General features: G+C 45.9%; 11 non-coding genes across 11 annotated transcripts; all 11 read left to right on the forward strand.

Annotated features, from left to right (window-relative positions):
• Nucleotides 1–115: 115 nt before the first annotated feature.
• On the forward strand, nt 116–306 carry LOC130306190 (U2 spliceosomal RNA). The gene has a single exon (XR_008855579.1). It is a non-coding gene; the product is annotated as a U2 spliceosomal RNA (small nuclear RNA).
• A 2,089-nt stretch (nt 307–2,395) lies between these two features.
• On the forward strand, nt 2,396–2,586 carry LOC130306162 (U2 spliceosomal RNA). The gene has a single exon (XR_008855552.1). It is a non-coding gene; the product is annotated as a U2 spliceosomal RNA (small nuclear RNA).
• A 2,092-nt stretch (nt 2,587–4,678) lies between these two features.
• On the forward strand, nt 4,679–4,869 carry LOC130306163 (U2 spliceosomal RNA). Its single transcript, XR_008855553.1, has one exon. It is a non-coding gene; the product is annotated as a U2 spliceosomal RNA (small nuclear RNA).
• A 2,093-nt stretch (nt 4,870–6,962) lies between these two features.
• On the forward strand, nt 6,963–7,153 carry LOC130306165 (U2 spliceosomal RNA). Its single transcript, XR_008855555.1, has one exon. It is a non-coding gene; the product is annotated as a U2 spliceosomal RNA (small nuclear RNA).
• A 2,091-nt stretch (nt 7,154–9,244) lies between these two features.
• Nucleotides 9,245–9,435, forward strand: LOC130306166 (U2 spliceosomal RNA). The gene has a single exon (XR_008855556.1). It is a non-coding gene; the product is annotated as a U2 spliceosomal RNA (small nuclear RNA).
• A 2,097-nt stretch (nt 9,436–11,532) lies between these two features.
• On the forward strand, nt 11,533–11,723 carry LOC130306167 (U2 spliceosomal RNA). Its single transcript, XR_008855557.1, has one exon. It is a non-coding gene; the product is annotated as a U2 spliceosomal RNA (small nuclear RNA).
• A 2,091-nt stretch (nt 11,724–13,814) lies between these two features.
• Nucleotides 13,815–14,005, forward strand: LOC130306168 (U2 spliceosomal RNA). The gene has a single exon (XR_008855558.1). It is a non-coding gene; the product is annotated as a U2 spliceosomal RNA (small nuclear RNA).
• Nucleotides 14,006–16,096: 2,091 nt separating this feature from the next.
• Nucleotides 16,097–16,287, forward strand: LOC130306169 (U2 spliceosomal RNA). The gene has a single exon (XR_008855559.1). It is a non-coding gene; the product is annotated as a U2 spliceosomal RNA (small nuclear RNA).
• Nucleotides 16,288–18,380: 2,093 nt separating this feature from the next.
• On the forward strand, nt 18,381–18,571 carry LOC130306170 (U2 spliceosomal RNA). Its single transcript, XR_008855560.1, has one exon. It is a non-coding gene; the product is annotated as a U2 spliceosomal RNA (small nuclear RNA).
• Nucleotides 18,572–20,670: 2,099 nt separating this feature from the next.
• On the forward strand, nt 20,671–20,861 carry LOC130306171 (U2 spliceosomal RNA). Its single transcript, XR_008855561.1, has one exon. It is a non-coding gene; the product is annotated as a U2 spliceosomal RNA (small nuclear RNA).
• A 2,086-nt stretch (nt 20,862–22,947) lies between these two features.
• Nucleotides 22,948–23,138, forward strand: LOC130306172 (U2 spliceosomal RNA). Its single transcript, XR_008855562.1, has one exon. It is a non-coding gene; the product is annotated as a U2 spliceosomal RNA (small nuclear RNA).
• Nucleotides 23,139–24,475: the final 1,337 nt, after the last annotated feature.

Below are 24,475 nucleotides of genomic sequence, written 5' to 3' on the forward strand. Positions count from 1 at the left end.
GTTGACTGCCCCCCAGCCCAGAGTGTGCATGGAAAATTGTCTGGCAGCCTCCCTGACAGCAAGCAGTGATAGTGCCCATGAAGGGGACCTTGTTGGGCCCGCCCCTTTCACGGTTATCGCTTCTCGGCCTTTTGGCTAAGATCAAGTGTAGTATCTGTTCTTATCAGTTTAATATCTGATACGTCCCCTATCTGGGGACCATATATTAAATGGATTTTTGAGAACGGGGGCCGATTTCGAAGCTTGCTTCCGTCACCCTATGCATTGACCCGATATGGCAGTATCTTCGGGTACAGTGCACCACCCCCTTACAGGGTTAAAAAGAAAGATTCCTACTTTCATTGCTACCTGCTTGCTGGCTAGCCAGCTAGCCAGCCCTGTGGGCCTTGCTGCTGCTGCAGCCAAAAAACAAAAGGTGGTGCTGCTGCTGCTTCTGCTGCTTCTGCTTCTGCTTGTGTCTGGCCCCTGTTGGAGCGTCCAGGCACAGGACTTCTGCTGCTGCTGACTAAATGGCCTCCTTAATTGGATCATTTGAGTAGCCAGCACACCTGTGCAGGTAGGGCATGACATGATAGGCAGCTGCCTTGATAGCGGGTGGGTGCTGAATGTTCCTAATTGACAAAATAAGATTAATGCTTATGAAGAAATATAAAATCTCATCCCTTCCCCAATATCGCGCCACACCCCTACCCCTTAATTCCCTGGTTGAACGTGATGGACATATGTCTTTTTTCGACCGTACTAACTATGTAACTATGTAACATAACATGGGGGGGGGGTCTCCTGGCTGTTCACACAGGTGTGTCATTGCTGTACATTGACCATGCATTGCTTCTGTGGTATTGCAAAGGCAAAGACAAATGCTTCCAGCCATCCATTGCACTAATGGATTGGTCATCAGCTGGCTGTCTATGTCCCGCATCAATATAGACCAAAGTACAGAGGGTTAGGCTATGCTATTGTGCACCTACCTGATGCATCAGAAGGTGCGAGGCCCTTGCTAAATTCTGTGCACAGACTTTGAGATCTATGCTTTAGACTGTATCTAAACCTGCTCCAACATGGACTGACATTCTGGCCTACTTTCAGCCGATGCGACTTGTCTGTCGCTGAACAGTCGCTTTTTATGTATTCAGCACCTATGTATAATGTTGTAAAAATGCTCTAGAAGCTAAAGTCGCAGAAATGTCACACATATTTGGCCTGCAACTTTCTGTGCGACAAATTCAGACAGGAAAAATCAGTATAAATCCTTAGAAAATTATCCCCCAGTGTCTCCATCTGCTGGCGGTATTGAATAAGCATTGCTGCACTGATGGGGTATGCATTAGACGAAAAAAAAGAAGAAAAAGAAGAATAATACGCCCAGAAAAGAGGCGAAAAGGAGAAAAACGTAAAAAAACGTGAAAAAAAAGTAAGAGGAAGAGAAGGGAAAAAAAGGTGGAAATGGGTTTAAAAGTGATTTCGGCGGAGAAATATATATATATATATATATATATATATATATATATATATATATATACGCGCACACACACACATAGATATAAACGTATTCTCCGTTGAGATATTGCAGCCGCTGCTGTGTCCAGGCCCAGGAGCCTTAGCACTGTGCTGTGATGTCACTCAATACCACTGACATCACTAGGTGTAAACAACATCTCTCCTTTGCTGTGTATGTGACTATGGAGCTGTTTGGTGATGTCGTCTATTATGGCCTTCATAGAAGCAACAGGAGATTGTTGCATCCATCTAGAACCCTCAGAACTACAGTGCTATGATGTCACTCACTTCCACAGGCCTTGCAGAGTGTAAACAACAACAACCCAGCTTTGTTGTGTATGTAACCATAGGGATTTGTGATGTCACCTAGAACCTTCACAGCAGCGACAGCTTTATGAGGAGCATCAGCACTGCTCTGCCTGAGCAGAACCATCACCGCCATAGGTTGTCAAATAACCCGGATTTAACCCACACAGGTAAGTCCAATGGGGTGCAGGCATGTCCTCTATGCTTACAGCTTCCCGTGGGTGTTGGTTTGATACCGTTTGGGGACAGCCAAGGAGGCATCTGCAGGCAACAAAGGTAGGTGTGTGCTTGTGTGTGTGTTTCCTATGCAGATCCTAAGCCCAGTGTCACATGCAAGTAGGAGGAGTAAGAAGGGTTCCTGGCAAATCCGGGTTATGGATTGCATTTAAAAAGGCCCCGTGGGAGTGCAATGGGCCCCTGTCTTGCTGCTTAGCAATAATGGTATGGGTTTAGGTTCTGCTGTGTGTACTGGTGGTTGACTGCCCCCCAGCCCAGAGTGTGCATGGAAAATTGTCTGGCAGCCTCCCTGACAGCAAGCAGTGATAGTGCCCATGAAGGGGACCTTGTTGGGCCCGCCCCTTTCACGGTTATCGCTTCTCGGCCTTTTGGCTAAGATCAAGTGTAGTATCTGTTCTTATCAGTTTAATATCTGATACGTCCCCTATCTGGGGACCATATATTAAATGGATTTTTGAGAACGGGGGCCGATTTCGAAGCTTGCTTCCGTCGCCCTATGCATTGACCCGATATGGCAGTATCTTCGGGTACAGTGCACCACCCCCTTACAGGGTTAAAAAGAAAGATTCCTACTTTCATTGCTACCTGCTTGCTGGCTAGCCAGCTAGCCAGCCCTGTGGGCCTTGCTGCTGCTGCAGCCAAAAAACAAAAGGTGGTGCTGCTGCTGCTTCTGCTGCTTCTGCTTCTGCTTGTGTCTGGCCCCTGTTGGAGCGTCCAGGCACAGGACTTCTGCTGCTGCTGACTAAATGGCCTCCTTAATTGGATCATTTGAGTAGCCAGCACACCTGTGCAGGTAGGGCATGACATGATAGGCAGCTGCCTTGATAGCGGGTGGGTGCTGAATGTTCCTAATTGACAAAATAAGATTAATGCTTATGAAGAAATATAAAATCTCATCCCTTCCCCAATATCGCGCCACACCCCTACCCCTTAATTCCCTGGTTGAACGTGATGGACATATGTCTTTTTTCGACCGTACTAACTATGTAACTATGTAACATAACATGGGGGGGGGGGGGGTCTCCTGGCTGTTCACACAGGTGTGTCATTGCTGTACATTGACCATGCATTGCTTCTGTGGTATTGCAAAGGCAAAGACAAATGCTTCCAGCCATCCATTGCACTAATGGATTGGTCATCAGCTGGCTGTCTATGTCCCGCATCAATATAGACCAAAGTACAGAGGGTTAGGCTATGCTATTGTGCACCTACCTGATGCATCAGAAGGTGCGAGGCCCTTGCTAAATTCTGTGCACAGACTTTGAGATCTATACTTTAGACTGTATCTAAACCTGCTCCAACATGGACTGACATTCTGGCCTACTTTCAGCCGATGCGACTTGTCTGTCGCTGAACAGTCGCTTTTTATGTATTCAGCACCTATGTATAATGTTGTAAAAATGCTCTAGAAGCTAAAGTCGCAGAAATGTCACACATATTTGGCCTGCAACTTTCTGTGCGACAAATTCAGACAGGAAAAATCAGTATAAATCCTTAGAAAATTATCCCCCAGTGTCTCCATCTGCTGGCGGTATTGAATAAGCATTGCTGCACTGATGGGGTATGCATTAGACAAAAAAAAAGAAGAAAAAGAAGAATAATACGCCCAGAAAAGAGGCGAAAAGGAGAAAAACGTAAAAAAACGTGAAAAAAAAAGTAAGAGGAAGAGAAGGGAAAAAAAGGTGGAAATGGGTTTAAAAGTGATTTCGGCGGAGAAATATATATATATATATATATATATATATATATATATATATATATACGCGCACACACACACATATATATAAACGTATTCTCCGTTGAGATATTGCAGCCGCTGCTGTGTCCAGGCCCAGGAGCCTTAGCACTGTGCTGTGATGTCACTCAATACCACTGACATCACTAGGTGTAAACAACATCTCTCCTTTGCTGTGTATGTGACTATGGAGCTGTTTGGTGATGTCGTCTATTATGGCCTTCATAGAAGCAACAGGAGATTGTTGCATCCATCTAGAACCCTCAGAACTACAGTGCTATGATGTCACTCACTTCCACAGGCCTTGCAGAGTGTAAACAACAACAACCCAGCTTTGTTGTGTATGTAACCATAGGGATTTGTGATGTCACCTAGAACCTTCACAGCAGCGACAGCTTTATGAGGAGCATCAGCACTGCTCTGCCTGAGCAGAACCATCACCGCCATAGGTTGTCAAATAACCCGGATTTAACCCACACAGGTAAGTCCAATGGGGTGCAGGCATGTCCTCTATGCTTACAGCTTCCCGTGGGTGTTGGTTTGATACCGTTTGGGGACAGCCAAGGAGGCATCTGCAGGCAACAAAGGTAGGTGTGTGCTTGTGTGTGTGTTTCCTATGCAGATCCTAAGCCCAGTGTCACATGCAAGTAGGAGGAGTAAGAAGGGTTCCTGGCAAATCCGGGTTATGGATTGCATTTAAAAAGGCCCCGTGGGAGTGCAATGGGCCCCTGTCTTGCTGCTTAGCAATAATGGTATGGGTTTAGGTTCTGCTGTGTGTACTGGTGGTTGACTGCCCCCCAGCCCAGAGTGTGCATGGAAAATTGTCTGGCAGCCTCCCTGACAGCAAGCAGTGATAGTGCCCATGAAGGGGACCTTGTTGGGCCCGCCCCTTTCACGGTTATCGCTTCTCGGCCTTTTGGCTAAGATCAAGTGTAGTATCTGTTCTTATCAGTTTAATATCTGATACGTCCCCTATCTGGGGACCATATATTAAATGGATTTTTGAGAACGGGGGCCGATTTCGAAGCTTGCTTCCGTCGCCCTATGCATTGACCCGATATGGCAGTATCTTCGGGTACAGTGCACCACCCCCTTACAGGGTTAAAAAGAAAGATTCCTACTTTCATTGCTACCTGCTTGCTGGCTAGCCAGCTAGCCAGCCCTGTGGGCCTTGCTGCTGCTGCAGCCAAAAAACAAAAGGTGGTGCTGCTGCTGCTTCTGCTGCTTCTGCTTCTGCTTGTGTCTGGCCCCTGTTGGAGCGTCCAGGCACAGGACTTCTGCTGCTGCTGACTAAATGGCCTCCTTAATTGGATCATTTGAGTAGCCAGCACACCTGTGCAGGTAGGGCATGACATGATAGGCAGCTGCCTTGATAGCGGGTGGGTGCTGAATGTTCCTAATTGACAAAATAAGATTAATGCTTATGAAGAAATATAAAATCTCATCCCTTCCCCAATATCGCGCCACACCCCTACCCCTTAATTCCCTGGTTGAACGTGATGGACATATGTCTTTTTTCGACCGTACTAACTATGTAACTATGTAACATAACATGGGGGGGGGGGGTCTCCTGGCTGTTCACACAGGTGTGTCATTGCTGTACATTGACCATGCATTGCTTCTGTGGTATTGCAAAGGCAAAGACAAATGCTTCCAGCCATCCATTGCACTAATGGATTGGTCATCAGCTGGCTGTCTATGTCCCGCATCAATATAGACCAAAGTACAGAGGGTTAGGCTATGCTATTGTGCACCTACCTGATGCATCAGAAGGTGCGAGGCCCTTGCTAAATTCTGTGCACAGACTTTGAGATCTATACTTTAGACTGTATCTAAACCTGCTCCAACATGGACTGACATTCTGGCCTACTTTCAGCCGATGCGACTTGTCTGTCGCTGAACAGTCGCTTTTTATGTATTCAGCACCTATGTATAATGTTGTAAAAATGCTCTAGAAGCTAAAGTCGCAGAAATGTCACACATATTTGGCCTGCAACTTTCTGTGCGACAAATTCAGACAGGAAAAATCAGTATAAATCCTTAGAAAATTATCCCCCAGTGTCTCCATCTGCTGGCGGTATTGAATAAGCATTGCTGCACTGATGGGGTATGCATTAGACAAAAAAAAAGAAGAAAAAGAAGAATAATACGCCCAGAAAAGAGGCGAAAAGGAGAAAAACGTAAAAAAACGTGAAAAAAAAGTAAGAGGAAGAGAAGGGAAAAAAAGGTGGAAATGGGTTTAAAAGTGATTTCGGCGGAGAAATATATATATATATATATATATATATATATATATATATATATATATATACGCGCACACACACACATATATATAAACGTATTCTCCGTTGAGATATTGCAGCCGCTGCTGTGTCCAGGCCCAGGAGCCTTAGCACTGTGCTGTGATGTCACTCAATACCACTGACATCACTAGGTGTAAACAACATCTCTCCTTTGCTGTGTATGTGACTATGGAGCTGTTTGGTGATGTCGTCTATTATGGCCTTCATAGAAGCAACAGGAGATTGTTGCATCCATCTAGAACCCTCAGAACTACAGTGCTATGATGTCACTCACTTCCACAGGCCTTGCAGAGTGTAAACAACAACAACCCAGCTTTGTTGTGTATGTAACCATAGGGATTTGTGATGTCACCTAGAACCTTCACAGCAGCGACAGCTTTATGAGGAGCATCAGCACTGCTCTGCCTGAGCAGAACCATCACCGCCATAGGTTGTCAAATAACCCGGATTTAACCCACACAGGTAAGTCCAATGGGGTGCAGGCATGTCCTCTATGCTTACAGCTTCCCGTGGGTGTTGGTTTGATACCGTTTGGGGACAGCCAAGGAGGCATCTGCAGGCAACAAAGGTAGGTGTGTGCTTGTGTGTGTGTTTCCTATGCAGATCCTAAGCCCAGTGTCACATGCAAGTAGGAGGAGTAAGAAGGGTTCCTGGCAAATCCGGGTTATGGATTGCATTTAAAAAGGCCCCGTGGGAGTGCAATGGGCCCCTGTCTTGCTGCTTAGCAATAATGGTATGGGTTTAGGTTCTGCTGTGTGTACTGGTGGTTGACTGCCCCCCAGCCCAGAGTGTGCATGGAAAATTGTCTGGCAGCCTCCCTGACAGCAAGCAGTGATAGTGCCCATGAAGGGGACCTTGTTGGGCCCGCCCCTTTCACGGTTATCGCTTCTCGGCCTTTTGGCTAAGATCAAGTGTAGTATCTGTTCTTATCAGTTTAATATCTGATACGTCCCCTATCTGGGGACCATATATTAAATGGATTTTTGAGAACGGGGGCCGATTTCGAAGCTTGCTTCCGTCGCCCTATGCATTGACCCGATATGGCAGTATCTTCGGGTACAGTGCACCACCCCCTTACAGGGTTAAAAAGAAAGATTCCTACTTTCATTGCTACCTGCTTGCTGGCTAGCCAGCTAGCCAGCCCTGTGGGCCTTGCTGCTGCTGCAGCCAAAAAACAAAAGGTGGTGCTGCTGCTGCTTCTGCTGCTTCTGCTTCTGCTTGTGTCTGGCCCCTGTTGGAGCGTCCAGGCACAGGACTTCTGCTGCTGCTGACTAAATGGCCTCCTTAATTGGATCATTTGAGTAGCCAGCACACCTGTGCAGGTAGGGCATGACATGATAGGCAGCTGCCTTGATAGCGGGTGGGTGCTGAATGTTCCTAATTGACAAAATAAGATTAATGCTTATGAAGAAATATAAAATCTCATCCCTTCCCCAATATCGCGCCACACCCCTACCCCTTAATTCCCTGGTTGAACGTGATGGACATATGTCTTTTTTCGACCGTACTAACTATGTAACTATGTAACATAACATGGGGGGGGGGGGTCTCCTGGCTGTTCACACAGGTGTGTCATTGCTGTACATTGACCATGCATTGCTTCTGTGGTATTGCAAAGGCAAAGACAAATGCTTCCAGCCATCCATTGCACTAATGGATTGGTCATCAGCTGGCTGTCTATGTCCCGCATCAATATAGACCAAAGTACAGAGGGTTAGGCTATGCTATTGTGCACCTACCTGATGCATCAGAAGGTGCGAGGCCCTTGCTAAATTCTGTGCACAGACTTTGAGATCTATACTTTAGACTGTATCTAAACCTGCTCCAACATGGACTGACATTCTGGCCTACTTTCAGCCGATGCGACTTGTCTGTCGCTGAACAGTCGCTTTTTATGTATTCAGCACCTATGTATAATGTTGTAAAAATGCTCTAGAAGCTAAAGTCGCAGAAATGTCACACATATTTGGCCTGCAACTTTCTGTGCGACAAATTCAGACAGGAAAAATCAGTATAAATCCTTAGAAAATTATCCCCCAGTGTCTCCATCTGCTGGCGGTATTGAATAAGCATTGCTGCACTGATGGGGTATGCATTAGACAAAAAAAAAGAAGAAAAAGAAGAATAATACGCCCAGAAAAGAGGCGAAAAGGAGAAAAACGTAAAAAAACGTGAAAAAAAAGTAAGAGGAAGAGAAGGGAAAAAAAGGTGGAAATGGGTTTAAAAGTGATTTCGGCGGAGAAATATATATATATATATATATATATATATATATATATATATATATATACGCGCACACACACACATATATATAAACGTATTCTCCGTTGAGATATTGCAGCCGCTGCTGTGTCCAGGCCCAGGAGCCTTAGCACTGTGCTGTGATGTCACTCAATACCACTGACATCACTAGGTGTAAACAACATCTCTCCTTTGCTGTGTATGTGACTATGGAGCTGTTTGGTGATGTCGTCTATTATGGCCTTCATAGAAGCAACAGGAGATTGTTGCATCCATCTAGAACCCTCAGAACTACAGTGCTATGATGTCACTCACTTCCACAGGCCTTGCAGAGTGTAAACAACAACAACCCAGCTTTGTTGTGTATGTAACCATAGGGATTTGTGATGTCACCTAGAACCTTCACAGCAGCGACAGCTTTATGAGGAGCATCAGCACTGCTCTGCCTGAGCAGAACCATCACCGCCATAGGTTGTCAAATAACCCGGATTTAACCCACACAGGTAAGTCCAATGGGGTGCAGGCATGTCCTCTATGCTTACAGCTTCCCGTGGGTGTTGGTTTGATACCGTTTGGGGACAGCCAAGGAGGCATCTGCAGGCAACAAAGGTAGGTGTGTGCTTGTGTGTGTGTTTCCTATGCAGATCCTAAGCCCAGTGTCACATGCAAGTAGGAGGAGTAAGAAGGGTTCCTGGCAAATCCGGGTTATGGATTGCATTTAAAAAGGCCCCGTGGGAGTGCAATGGGCCCCTGTCTTGCTGCTTAGCAATAATGGTATGGGTTTAGGTTCTGCTGTGTGTACTGGTGGTTGACTGCCCCCCAGCCCAGAGTGTGCATGGAAAATTGTCTGGCAGCCTCCCTGACAGCAAGCAGTGATAGTGCCCATGAAGGGGACCTTGTTGGGCCCGCCCCTTTCACGGTTATCGCTTCTCGGCCTTTTGGCTAAGATCAAGTGTAGTATCTGTTCTTATCAGTTTAATATCTGATACGTCCCCTATCTGGGGACCATATATTAAATGGATTTTTGAGAACGGGGGCCGATTTCGAAGCTTGCTTCCGTCGCCCTATGCATTGACCCGATATGGCAGTATCTTCGGGTACAGTGCACCACCCCCTTACAGGGTTAAAAAGAAAGATTCCTACTTTCATTGCTACCTGCTTGCTGGCTAGCCAGCTAGCCAGCCCTGTGGGCCTTGCTGCTGCTGCAGCCAAAAAACAAAAGGTGGTGCTGCTGCTGCTTCTGCTGCTTCTGCTTCTGCTTGTGTCTGGCCCCTGTTGGAGCGTCCAGGCACAGGACTTCTGCTGCTGCTGACTAAATGGCCTCCTTAATTGGATCATTTGAGTAGCCAGCACACCTGTGCAGGTAGGGCATGACATGATAGGCAGCTGCCTTGATAGCGGGTGGGTGCTGAATGTTCCTAATTGACAAAATAAGATTAATGCTTATGAAGAAATATAAAATCTCATCCCTTCCCCAATATCGCGCCACACCCCTACCCCTTAATTCCCTGGTTGAACGTGATGGACATATGTCTTTTTTCGACCGTACTAACTATGTAACTATGTAACATAACATGGGGGGGGGGGGTCTCCTGGCTGTTCACACAGGTGTGTCATTGCTGTACATTGACCATGCATTGCTTCTGTGGTATTGCAAAGGCAAAGACAAATGCTTCCAGCCATCCATTGCACTAATGGATTGGTCATCAGCTGGCTGTCTATGTCCCGCATCAATATAGACCAAAGTACAGAGGGTTAGGCTATGCTATTGTGCACCTACCTGATGCATCAGAAGGTGCGAGGCCCTTGCTAAATTCTGTGCACAGACTTTGAGATCTATACTTTAGACTGTATCTAAACCTGCTCCAACATGGACTGACATTCTGGCCCACTTTCAGCCGATGCGACTTGTCTGTCGCTGAACAGTCGCTTTTTATGTATTCAGCACCTATGTATAATGTTGTAAAAATGCTCTAGAAGCTAAAGTCGCAGAAATGTCACACATATTTGGCCTGCAACTTTCTGTGCGACAAATTCAGACAGGAAAAATCAGTATAAATCCTTAGAAAATTATCCCCCAGTGTCTCCATCTGCTGGCGGTATTGAATAAGCATTGCTGCACTGATGGGGTATGCATTAGACAAAAAAAAAGAAGAAAAAGAAGAATAATACGCCCAGAAAAGAGGCGAAAAGGAGAAAAACGTAAAAAAACGTGAAAAAAAAGTAAGAGGAAGAGAAGGGAAAAAAAGGTGGAAATGGGTTTAAAAGTGATTTCGGCGGAGAAATATATATATATATATATATATATATATATATATATATATATATATATATATACGCGCACACACACACATATATATAAACGTATTCTCCGTTGAGATATTGCAGCCGCTGCTGTGTCCAGGCCCAGGAGCCTTAGCACTGTGCTGTGATGTCACTCAATACCACTGACATCACTAGGTGTAAACAACATCTCTCCTTTGCTGTGTATGTGACTATGGAGCTGTTTGGTGATGTCGTCTATTACGGCCTTCATAGAAGCAACAGGAGATTGTTGCATCCATCTTGAACCCTCAGAACTACAGTGCTATGATGTCACTCACTTCCACAGGCCTTGCAGAGTGTAAACAACAACAACCCAGCTTTGTTGTGTATGTAACCATAGGGATTTGTGATGTCACCTAGAACCTTCACAGCAGCGACAGCTTTATGAGGAGCATCAGCACTGCTCTGCCTGAGCAGAACCATCACCGCCATAGGTTGTCAAATAACCCGGATTTAACCCACACAGGTAAGTCCAATGGGGTGCAGGCATGTCCTCTATGCTTACAGCTTCCCGTGGGTGTTGGTTTGATACCGTTTGGGGACAGCCAAGGAGGCATCTGCAGGCAACAAAGGTAGGTGTGTGCTTGTGTGTGTGTTTCCTATGCAGATCCTAAGCCCAGTGTCACATGCAAGTAGGAGGAGTAAGAAGGGTTCCTGGCAAATCCGGGTTATGGATTGCATTTAAAAAGGCCCCGTGGGAGTGCAATGGGCCCCTGTCTTGCTGCTTAGCAATAATGGTATGGGTTTAGGTTCTGCTGTGTGTACTGGTGGTTGACTGCCCCCCAGCCCAGAGTGTGCATGGAAAATTGTCTGGCAGCCTCCCTGACAGCAAGCAGTGATAGTGCCCATGAAGGGGACCTTGTTGGGCCCGCCCCTTTCACGGTTATCGCTTCTCGGCCTTTTGGCTAAGATCAAGTGTAGTATCTGTTCTTATCAGTTTAATATCTGATACGTCCCCTATCTGGGGACCATATATTAAATGGATTTTTGAGAACGGGGGCCGATTTCGAAGCTTGCTTCCGTCGCCCTATGCATTGACCCGATATGGCAGTATCTTCGGGTACAGTGCACCACCCCCTTACAGGGTTAAAAAGAAAGATTCCTACTTTCATTGCTACCTGCTTGCTGGCTAGCCAGCTAGCCAGCCCTGTGGGCCTTGCTGCTGCTGCAGCCAAAAAACAAAAGGTGGTGCTGCTGCTGCTTCTGCTGCTTCTGCTTCTGCTTGTGTCTGGCCCCTGTTGGAGCGTCCAGGCACAGGACTTCTGCTGCTGCTGACTAAATGGCCTCCTTAATTGGATCATTTGAGTAGCCAGCACACCTGTGCAGGTAGGGCATGACATGATAGGCAGCTGCCTTGATAGCGGGTGGGTGCTGAATGTTCCTAATTGACAAAATAAGATTAATGCTTATGAAGAAATATAAAATCTCATCCCTTCCCCAATATCGCGCCACACCCCTACCCCTTAATTCCCTGGTTGAACGTGATGGACATATGTCTTTTTTCGACCGTACTAACTATGTAACTATGTAACATAACATGGGGGGGGGGGGTCTCCTGGCTGTTCACACAGGTGTGTCATTGCTGTACATTGACCATGCATTGCTTCTGTGGTATTGCAAAGGCAAAGACAAATGCTTCCAGCCATCCATTGCACTAATGGATTGGTCATCAGCTGGCTGTCTATGTCCCGCATCAATATAGACCAAAGTACAGAGGGTTAGGCTATGCTATTGTGCACCTACCTGATGCATCAGAAGGTGCGAGGCCCTTGCTAAATTCTGTGCACAGACTTTGAGATCTATACTTTAGACTGTATCTAAACCTGCTCCAACATGGACTGACATTCTGGCCTACTTTCAGCCGATGCGACTTGTCTGTCGCTGAACAGTCGCTTTTTATGTATTCAGCACCTATGTATAATGTTGTAAAAATGCTCTAGAAGCTAAAGTCGCAGAAATGTCACACATATTTGGCCTGCAACTTTCTGTGCGACAAATTCAGACAGGAAAAATCAGTATAAATCCTTAGAAAATTATCCCCCAGTGTCTCCATCTGCTGGCGGTATTGAATAAGCATTGCTGCACTGATGGGGTATGCATTAGACGAAAAAAAAGAAGAAAAAGAAGAATAATACGCCCAGAAAAGAGGCGAAAAGGAGAAAAACGTAAAAAAACGTGAAAAAAAAGTAAGAGGAAGAGAAGGGAAAAAAAGGTGGAAATGGGTTTAAAAGTGATTTCGGCGGAGAAATATATATATATATATATATATATATATATATATATATATATATATACGCGCACACACACACATATATATAAACGTATTCTCCGTTGAGATATTGCAGCCGCTGCTGTGTCCAGGCCCAGGAGCCTTAGCACTGTGCTGTGATGTCACTCAATACCACTGACATCACTAGGTGTAAACAACATCTCTCCTTTGCTGTGTATGTGACTATGGAGCTGTTTGGTGATGTCGTCTATTATGGCCTTCATAGAAGCAACAGGAGATTGTTGCATCCATCTAGAACCCTCAGAACTACAGTGCTATGATGTCACTCACTTCCACAGGCCTTGCAGAGTGTAAACAACAACAACCCAGCTTTGTTGTGTATGTAACCATAGGGATTTGTGATGTCACCTAGAACCTTCACAGCAGCGACAGCTTTATGAGGAGCATCAGCACTGCTCTGCCTGAGCAGAACCATCACCGCCATAGGTTGTCAAATAACCCGGATTTAACCCACACAGGTAAGTCCAATGGGGTGCAGGCATGTCCTCTATGCTTACAGCTTCCCGTGGGTGTTGGTTTGATACCGTTTGGGGACAGCCAAGGAGGCATCTGCAGGCAACAAAGGTAGGTGTGTGCTTGTGTGTGTGTTTCCTATGCAGATCCTAAGCCCAGTGTCACATGCAAGTAGGAGGAGTAAGAAGGGTTCCTGGCAAATCCGGGTTATGGATTGCATTTAAAAAGGCCCCGTGGGAGTGCAATGGGCCCCTGTCTTGCTGCTTAGCAATAATGGTATGGGTTTAGGTTCTGCTGTGTGTACTGGTGGTTGACTGCCCCCCAGCCCAGAGTGTGCATGGAAAATTGTCTGGCAGCCTCCCTGACAGCAAGCAGTGATAGTGCCCATGAAGGGGACCTTGTTGGGCCCGCCCCTTTCACGGTTATCGCTTCTCGGCCTTTTGGCTAAGATCAAGTGTAGTATCTGTTCTTATCAGTTTAATATCTGATACGTCCCCTATCTGGGGACCATATATTAAATGGATTTTTGAGAACGGGGGCCGATTTCGAAGCTTGCTTCCGTCGCCCTATGCATTGACCCGATATGGCAGTATCTTCGGGTACAGTGCACCACCCCCTTACAGGGTTAAAAAGAAAGATTCCTACTTTCATTGCTACCTGCTTGCTGGCTAGCCAGCTAGCCAGCCCTGTGGGCCTTGCTGCTGCTGCAGCCAAAAAACAAAAGGTGGTGCTGCTGCTGCTTCTGCTGCTTCTGCTTCTGCTTGTGTCTGGCCCCTGTTGGAGCGTCCAGGCACAGGACTTCTGCTGCTGCTGACTAAATGGCCTCCTTAATTGGATCATTTGAGTAGCCAGCACACCTGTGCAGGTAGGGCATGACATGATAGGCAGCTGCCTTGATAGCGGGTGGGTGCTGAATGTTCCTAATTGACAAAATAAGATTAATGCTTATGAAGAAATATAAAATCTCATCCCTTCCCCAATATCGCGCCACACCCCTACCCCTTAATTCCCTGGTTGAACGTGATGGACATATGTCTTTTTTCGACCGTACTAACTATGTAACTATGTAACATAACATGGGGGGGGGGGGTCTCCTGGCTGTTCACACAGGTGTGTCATTGCTGTACATTGACCATGCATTGCTTCTGTGGTATTGCAAAGGCAAAGACAAATGCTTCCAGCCATCCATTGCACTAATGGATTGGTCATCAGCTGGCTGTCTATGTCCCGCATCAATATAGACCAAAGTACAGAGGGTTAGGCTATGCTATTGTGCACCTACCTGATGCATCAGAAGGTGCGAGGCCCTTGCTAAATTCTGTGCACAGACTTTGAGATCTATACTTTAGACTGTATCTAAACCTGCTCCAACATGGACTGACATTCTGGCCTACTTTCAGCCGATGCGACTTGTCTGTCGCTGAACAGTCGCTTTTTATGTATTCAGCACCTATGTATAATGTTGTAAAAATGCTCTAGAAGCTAAAGTCGCAGAAATGTCACACATATTTGGCCTGCAACTTTCTGTGCGACAAATTCAGACAGGAAAAATCAGTATAAATCCTTAGAAAATTATCCCCCAGTGTCTCCATCTGCTGGCGGTATTGAATAAGCATTGCTGCACTGATGGGGTATGCATTAGACAAAAAAAAAGAAGAAAAAGAAGAATAATACGCCCAGAAAAGAGGCGAAAAGGAGAAAAACGTAAAAAAACGTGAAAAAAAAGTAAGAGGAAGAGAAGGGAAAAAAAGGTGGAAATGGGTTTAAAAGTGATTTCGGCGGAGAAATATATATATATATATATATATATATATATATATATATATATATATACGCGCACACACACACATATATATAAACGTATTCTCCGTTGAGATATTGCAGCCGCTGCTGTGTCCAGGCCCAGGAGCCTTAGCACTGTGCTGTGATGTCACTCAATACCACTGACATCACTAGGTGTAAACAACATCTCTCCTTTGCTGTGTATGTGACTATGGAGCTGTTTGGTGATGTCGTCTATTATGGCCTTCATAGAAGCAACAGGAGATTGTTGCATCCATCTAGAACCCTCAGAACTACAGTGCTATGATGTCACTCACTTCCACAGGCCTTGCAGAGTGTAAACAACAACAACCCAGCTTTGTTGTGTATGTAACCATAGGGATTTGTGATGTCACCTAGAACCTTCACAGCAGCGACAGCTTTATGAGGAGCATCAGCACTGCTCTGCCTGAGCAGAACCATCACCGCCATAGGTTGTCAAATAACCCGGATTTAACCCACACAGGTAAGTCCAATGGGGTGCAGGCATGTCCTCTATGCTTACAGCTTCCCGTGGGTGTTGGTTTGATACCGTTTGGGGACAGCCAAGGAGGCATCTGCAGGCAACAAAGGTAGGTGTGTGCTTGTGTGTGTGTTTCCTATGCAGATCCTAAGCCCAGTGTCACATGCAAGTAGGAGGAGTAAGAAGGGTTCCTGGCAAATCCGGGTTATGGATTGCATTTAAAAAGGCCCCGTGGGAGTGCAATGGGCCCCTGTCTTGCTGCTTAGCAATAATGGTATGGGTTTAGGTTCTGCTGTGTGTACTGGTGGTTGACTGCCCCCCAGCCCAGAGTGTGCATGGAAAATTGTCTGGCAGCCTCCCTGACAGCAAGCAGTGATAGTGCCCATGAAGGGGACCTTGTTGGGCCCGCCCCTTTCACGGTTATCGCTTCTCGGCCTTTTGGCTAAGATCAAGTGTAGTATCTGTTCTTATCAGTTTAATATCTGATACGTCCCCTATCTGGGGACCATATATTAAATGGATTTTTGAGAACGGGGGCCGATTTCGAAGCTTGCTTCCGTCGCCCTATGCATTGACCCGATATGGCAGTATCTTCGGGTACAGTGCACCACCCCCTTACAGGGTTAAAAAGAAAGATTCCTACTTTCATTGCTACCTGCTTGCTGGCTAGCCAGCTAGCCAGCCCTGTGGGCCTTGCTGCTGCTGCAGCCAAAAAACAAAAGGTGGTGCTGCTGCTGCTTCTGCTGCTTCTGCTTCTGCTTGTGTCTGGCCCCTGTTGGAGCGTCCAGGCACAGGACTTCTGCTGCTGCTGACTAAATGGCCTCCTTAATTGGATCATTTGAGTAGCCAGCACACCTGTGCAGGTAGGGCATGACATGATAGGCAGCTGCCTTGATAGCGGGTGGGTGCTGAATGTTCCTAATTGACAAAATAAGATTAATGCTTATGAAGAAATATAAAATCTCATCCCTTCCCCAATATCGCGCCACACCCCTACCCCTTAATTCCCTGGTTGAACGTGATGGACATATGTCTTTTTTCGACCGTACTAACTATGTAACTATGTAACATAACATGGGGGGGGGGGGTCTCCTGGCTGTTCACACAGGTGTGTCATTGCTGTACATTGACCATGCATTGCTTCTGTGGTATTGCAAAGGCAAAGACAAATGCTTCCAGCCATCCATTGCACTAATGGATTGGTCATCAGCTGGCTGTCTATGTCCCGCATCAATATAGACCAAAGTACAGAGGGTTAGGCTATGCTATTGTGCACCTACCTGATGCATCAGAAGGTGCGAGGCCCTTGCTAAATTCTGTGCACAGACTTTGAGATCTATACTTTAGACTGTATCTAAACCTGCTCCAACATGGACTGACATTCTGGCCCACTTTCAGCCGATGCGACTTGTCTGTCGCTGAACAGTCGCTTTTTATGTATTCAGCACCTATGTATAATGTTGTAAAAATGCTCTAGAAGCTAAAGTCGCAGAAATGTCACACATATTTGGCCTGCAACTTTCTGTGCGACAAATTCAGACAGGAAAAATCAGTATAAATCCTTAGAAAATTATCCCCCAGTGTCTCCATCTGCTGGCGGTATTGAATAAGCATTGCTGCACTGATGGGGTATGCATTAGACAAAAAAAAAGAAGAAAAAGAAGAATAATACGCCCAGAAAAGAGGCGAAAAGGAGAAAAACGTAAAAAAACGTGAAAAAAAAGTAAGAGGAAGAGAAGGGAAAAAAAGGTGGAAATGGGTTTAAAAGTGATTTCGGCGGAGAAATATATATATATATATATATATATATATATATATATATATATATATATACGCGCACACACACACATATATATAAACGTATTCTCCGTTGAGATATTGCAGCCGCTGCTGTGTCCAGGCCCAGGAGCCTTAGCACTGTGCTGTGATGTCACTCAATACCACTGACATCACTAGGTGTAAACAACATCTCTCCTTTGCTGTGTATGTGACTATGGAGCTGTTTGGTGATGTCGTCTATTATGGCCTTCATAGAAGCAACAGGAGATTGTTGCATCCATCTAGAACCCTCAGAACTACAGTGCTATGATGTCACTCACTTCCACAGGCCTTGCAGAGTGTAAACAACAACAACCCAGCTTTGTTGTGTATGTAACCATAGGGATTTGTGATGTCACCTAGAACCTTCACAGCAGCGACAGCTTTATGAGGAGCATCAGCACTGCTCTGCCTGAGCAGAACCATCACCGCCATAGGTTGTCAAATAACCCGGATTTAACCCACACAGGTAAGTCCAATGGGGTGCAGGCATGTCCTCTATGCTTACAGCTTCCCGTGGGTGTTGGTTTGATACCGTTTGGGGACAGCCAAGGAGGCATCTGCAGGCAACAAAGGTAGGTGTGTGCTTGTGTGTGTGTTTCCTATGCAGATCCTAAGCCCAGTGTCACATGCAAGTAGGAGGAGTAAGAAGGGTTCCTGGCAAATCCGGGTTATGGATTGCATTTAAAAAGGCCCCGTGGGAGTGCAATGGGCCCCTGTCTTGCTGCTTAGCAATAATGGTATGGGTTTAGGTTCTGCTGTGTGTACTGGTGGTTGACTGCCCCCCAGCCCAGAGTGTGCATGGAAAATTGTCTGGCAGCCTCCCTGACAGCAAGCAGTGATAGTGCCCATGAAGGGGACCTTGTTGGGCCCGCCCCTTTCACGGTTATCGCTTCTCGGCCTTTTGGCTAAGATCAAGTGTAGTATCTGTTCTTATCAGTTTAATATCTGATACGTCCCCTATCTGGGGACCATATATTAAATGGATTTTTGAGAACGGGGGCCGATTTCGAAGCTTGCTTCCGTCGCCCTATGCATTGACCCGATATGGCAGTATCTTCGGGTACAGTGCACCACCCCCTTACAGGGTTAAAAAGAAAGATTCCTACTTTCATTGCTACCTGCTTGCTGGCTAGCCAGCTAGCCAGCCCTGTGGGCCTTGCTGCTGCTGCAGCCAAAAAACAAAAGGTGGTGCTGCTGCTGCTTCTGCTGCTTCTGCTTCTGCTTGTGTCTGGCCCCTGTTGGAGCGTCCAGGCACAGGACTTCTGCTGCTGCTGACTAAATGGCCTCCTTAATTGGATCATTTGAGTAGCCAGCACACCTGTGCAGGTAGGGCATGACATGATAGGCAGCTGCCTTGATAGCGGGTGGGTGCTGAATGTTCCTAATTGACAAAATAAGATTAATGCTTATGAAGAAATATAAAATCTCATCCCTTCCCCAATATCGCGCCACACCCCTACCCCTTAATTCCCTGGTTGAACGTGATGGACATATGTCTTTTTTCGACCGTACTAACTATGTAACTATGTAACATAACATGGGGGGGGGGGGTCTCCTGGCTGTTCACACAGGTGTGTCATTGCTGTACATTGACCATGCATTGCTTCTGTGGTATTGCAAAGGCAAAGACAAATGCTTCCAGCCATCCATTGCACTAATGGATTGGTCATCAGCTGGCTGTCTATGTCCCGCATCAATATAGACCAAAGTACAGAGGGTTAGGCTATGCTATTGTGCACCTACCTGATGCATCAGAAGGTGCGAGGCCCTTGCTAAATTCTGTGCACAGACTTTGAGATCTATACTTTAGACTGTATCTAAACCTGCTCCAACATGGACTGACATTCTGGCCTACTTTCAGCCGATGCGACTTGTCTGTCGCTGAACAGTCGCTTTTTATGTATTCAGCACCTATGTATAATGTTGTAAAAATGCTCTAGAAGCTAAAGTCGCAGAAATGTCACACATATTTGGCCTGCAACTTTCTGTGCGACAAATTCAGACAGGAAAAATCAGTATAAATCCTTAGAAAATTATCCCCCAGTGTCTCCATCTGCTGGCGGTATTGAATAAGCATTGCTGCACTGATGGGGTATGCATTAGACGAAAAAAAAGAAGAAAAAGAAGAATAATACGCCCAGAAAAGAGGCGAAAAGGAGAAAAACGTAAAAAAACGTGAAAAAAAAGTAAGAGGAAGAGAAGGGAAAAAAAGGTGGAAATGGGTTTAAAAGTGATTTCGGCGGAGAAATATATATATATATATATATATATATATATATATATATATATATATATATATATATGCGCACACACACACATAGATATAAACGTATTCTCCGTTGAGATATTGCAGCCGCTGCTGTGTCCAGGCCCAGGAGCCTTAGCACTGTGCTGTGATGTCACTCAATACCACTGACATCACTAGGTGTAAACAACATCTCTCCTTTGCTGTGTATGTGACTATGGAGCTGTTTGGTGATGTCGTCTATTACGGCCTTCATAGAAGCAACAGGAGATTGTTGCATCCATCTTGAACCCTCAGAACTACAGTGCTATGATGTCACTCACTTCCACAGGCCTTGCAGAGTGTAAACAACAACAACCCAGCTTTGTTGTGTATGTAACCAAAGGGATTTGTGATGTCACCTAGAACCTTCACAGCAGCGACAGCTTTATGAGGAGCATCAGCACTGCTCTGCCTGAGCAGAACCATCACCGCCATAGGTTGTCAAATAACCCGGATTTAACCCACACAGGTAAGTCCAATGGGGTGCAGGCATGTCCTCTATGCTTACAGCTTCCCGTGGGTGTTGGTTTGATACCGTTTGGGGACAGCCAAGGAGGCATCTGCAGGCAACAAAGGTAGGTGTGTGCTTGTGTGTGTGTTTCCTATGCAGATCCTAAGCCCAGTGTCACATGCAAGTAGGAGGAGTAAGAAGGGTTCCTGGCAAATCCGGGTTATGGATTGCATTTAAAAAGGCCCCGTGGGAGTGCAATGGGCCCCTGTCTTGCTGCTTAGCAATAATGGTATGGGTTTAGGTTCTGCTGTGTGTACTGGTGGTTGACTGCCCCCCAGCCCAGAGTGTGCATGGAAAATTGTCTGGCAGCCTCCCTGACAGCAAGCAGTGATAGTGCCCATGAAGGGGACCTTGTTGGGCCCGCCCCTTTCACGGTTATCGCTTCTCGGCCTTTTGGCTAAGATCAAGTGTAGTATCTGTTCTTATCAGTTTAATATCTGATACGTCCCCTATCTGGGGACCATATATTAAATGGATTTTTGAGAACGGGGGCCGATTTCGAAGCTTGCTTCCGTCGCCCTATGCATTGACCCGATATGGCAGTATCTTCGGGTACAGTGCACCACCCCCTTACAGGGTTAAAAAGAAAGATTCCTACTTTCATTGCTACCTGCTTGCTGGCTAGCCAGCTAGCCAGCCCTGTGGGCCTTGCTGCTGCTGCAGCCAAAAAACAAAAGGTGGTGCTGCTGCTGCTTCTGCTGCTTCTGCTTCTGCTTGTGTCTGGCCCCTGTTGGAGCGTCCAGGCACAGGACTTCTGCTGCTGCTGACTAAATGGCCTCCTTAATTGGATCATTTGAGTAGCCAGCACACCTGTGCAGGTAGGGCATGACATGATAGGCAGCTGCCTTGATAGCGGGTGGGTGCTGAATGTTCCTAATTGACAAAATAAGATTAATGCTTATGAAGAAATATAAAATCTCATCCCTTCCCCAATATCGCGCCACACCCCTACCCCTTAATTCCCTGGTTGAACGTGATGGACATATGTCTTTTTTTCGACCGTACTAACTATGTAACTATGTAACATAACATGGGGGGGGGGTCTCCTGGCTGTTCACACAGGTGTGTCATTGCTGTACATTGACCATGCATTGCTTCTGTGGTATTGCAAAGGCAAAGACAAATGCTTCCAGCCATCCATTGCACTAATGGATTGGTCATCAGCTGGCTGTCTATGTCCCGCATCAATATAGACCAAAGTACAGAGGGTTAGGCTATGCTATTGTGCACCTACCTGATGCATCAGAAGGTGCGAGGCCCTTGCTAAATTCTGTGCACAGACTTTGAGATCTATGCTTTAGACTGTATCTAAACCTGCTCCAACATGGACTGACATTCTGGCCTACTTTCAGCCGATGCGACTTGTCTGTCGCTGAACAGTCGCTTTTTATGTATTCAGCACCTATGTATAATGTTGTAAAAATGCTCTAGAAGCTAAAGTCGCAGAAATGTCACACATATTTGGCCTGCAACTTTCTGTGCGACAAATTCAGACAGGAAAAATCAGTATAAATCCTTAGAAAATTATCCCCCAGTGTCTCCATCTGCTGGCGGTATTGAATAAGCATTGCTGCACTGATGGGGTATGCATTAGACGAAAAAAAAGAAGAAAAAGAAGAATAATACGCCCAGAAAAGAGGCGAAAAGGAGAAAAACGTAAAAAAACGTGAAAAAAAAGTAAGAGGAAGAGAAGGGAAAAAAAGGTGGAAATGGGTTTAAAAGTGATTTCGGCGGAGAAATATATATATATATATATATATATATATATATATATATATATATGCGCACACACACACATAGATATAAACGTATTCTCCGTTGAGATATTGCAGCCGCTGCTGTGTCCAGGCCCAGGAGCCTTAGCACTGTGCTGTGATGTCACTCAATACCACTGACATCACTAGGTGTAAACAACATCTCTCCTTTGCTGTGTATGTGACTATGGAGCTGTTTGGTGATGTCGTCTATCACGGCCTTCATAGAAGCAACAGGAGATTGTTGCATCCATCTTGAACCCTCAGAACTACAGTGCTATGATGTCACTCACTTCCACAGGCCTTGCAGAGTGTAAACAACAACAACCCAGCTTTGTTGTGTATGTAACCAAAGGGATTTGTGATGTCACCTAGAACCTTCACAGCAGCGACAGCTTTATGAGGAGCATCAGCACTGCTCTGCCTGAGCAGAACCATCACCGCCATAGGTTGTCAAATAACCCGGATTTAACCCACACAGGTAAGTCCAATGGGGTGCAGGCATGTCCTCTATGCTTACAGCTTCCCGTGGGTGTTGGTTTGATACCGTTTGGGGACAGCCAAGGAGGCATCTGCAGGCAACAAAGGTAGGTGTGTGCTTGTGTGTGTGTTTCCTATGCAGATCCTAAGCCCAGTGTCACATGCAAGTAGGAGGAGTAAGAAGGGTTCCTGGCAAATCCGGGTTATGGATTGCATTTAAAAAGGCCCCGTGGGAGTGCAATGGGCCCCTGTCTTGCTGCTTAGCAATAATGGTATGGGTTTAGGTTCTGCTGTGTGTACTGGTGGTTGACTGCCCCCCAGCCCAGAGTGTGCATGGAAAATTGTCTGGCAGCCTCCCTGACAGCAAGCAGTGATAGTGCCCATGAAGGGGACCTTGTTGGGCCCGCCCCTTTCACGGTTATCGCTTCTCGGCCTTTTGGCTAAGATCAAGTGTAGTATCTGTTCTTATCAGTTTAATATCTGATACGTCCCCTATCTGGGGACCATATATTAAATGGATTTTTGAGAACGGGGGCCGATTTCGAAGCTTGCTTCCGTCGCCCTATGCATTGACCCGATATGGCAGTATCTTCGGGTACAGTGCACCACCCCCTTACAGGGTTAAAAAGAAAGATTCCTACTTTCATTGCTACCTGCTTGCTGGCTAGCCAGCTAGCCAGCCCTGTGGGCCTTGCTGCTGCTGCAGCCAAAAAACAAAAGGTGGTACTGCTGCTGCTTCTGCTGCTTCTGCTTCTGCTTGTGTCTGGCCCCTGTTGGAGCGTCCAGGCACAGGACTTCTGCTGCTGCTGACTAAATGGCCTCCTTAATTGGATCATTTGAGTAGCCAGCACACCTGTGCAGGTAGGGCATGACATGATAGGCAGCTGCCTTGATAGCGGGTGGGTGCTGAATGTTCCTAATTGACAAAATAAGATTAATGCTTATGAAGAAATATAAAATCTCATCCCTTCCCCAATATCGCGCCACACCCCTACCCCTTAATTCCCTGGTTGAACGTGATGGACATATGTCTTTTTTCGACCGTACTAACTATGTAACTATGTAACATAACATGGGGGGGGGGGGTCTCCTGGCTGTTCACACAGGTGTGTCATTGCTGTACATTGACCATGCATTGCTTCTGTGGTATTGCAAAGGCAAAGACAAATGCTTCCAGCCATCCATTGCACTAATGGATTGGTCATCAGCTGGCTGTCTATGTCCCGCATCAATATAGACCAAAGTACAGAGGGTTAGGCTATGCTATTGTGCACCTACCTGATGCATCAGAAGGTGCGAGGCCCTTGCTAAATTCTGTGCACAGACTTTGAGATCTATGCTTTAGACTGTATCTAAACCTGCTCCAACATGGACTGACATTCTGGCCTACTTTCAGCCGATGCGACTTGTCTGTCGCTGAACAGTCGCTTTTTATGTATTCAGCACCTATGTATAATGTTGTAAAAATGCTCTAGAAGCTAAAGTCGCAGAAATGTCACACATATTTGGCCTGCAACTTTCTGTGCGACAAATTCAGACAGGAAAAATCAGTATAAATCCTTAGAAAATTATCCCCCAGTGTCTCCATCTGCTGGCGGTATTGAATAAGCATTGCTGCACTGATGGGGTATGCATTAGACGAAAAAAAAGAAGAAAAAGAAGAATAATACGCCCAGAAAAGAGGCGAAAAGGAGAAAAACGTAAAAAAACGTGAAAAAAAAGTAAGAGGAAGAGAAGGGAAAAAAAGGTGGAAATGGGTTTAAAAGTGATTTCGGCGGAGAAATATATATATATATATATATATATATATATATATATATATATGCGCACACACACACATAGATATAAACGTATTCTCCGTTGAGATATTGCAGCCGCTGCTGTGTCCAGGCCCAGGAGCCTTAGCACTGTGCTGTGATGTCACTCAATACCACTGACATCACTAGGT

The sequence above is a fragment of the Hyla sarda genome, unplaced genomic scaffold (assembly GCF_029499605.1).
Source record: "Hyla sarda isolate aHylSar1 unplaced genomic scaffold, aHylSar1.hap1 scaffold_1358, whole genome shotgun sequence".
NCBI classification, from domain to species: Eukaryota; Metazoa; Chordata; class Amphibia; order Anura; family Hylidae; genus Hyla; species Hyla sarda.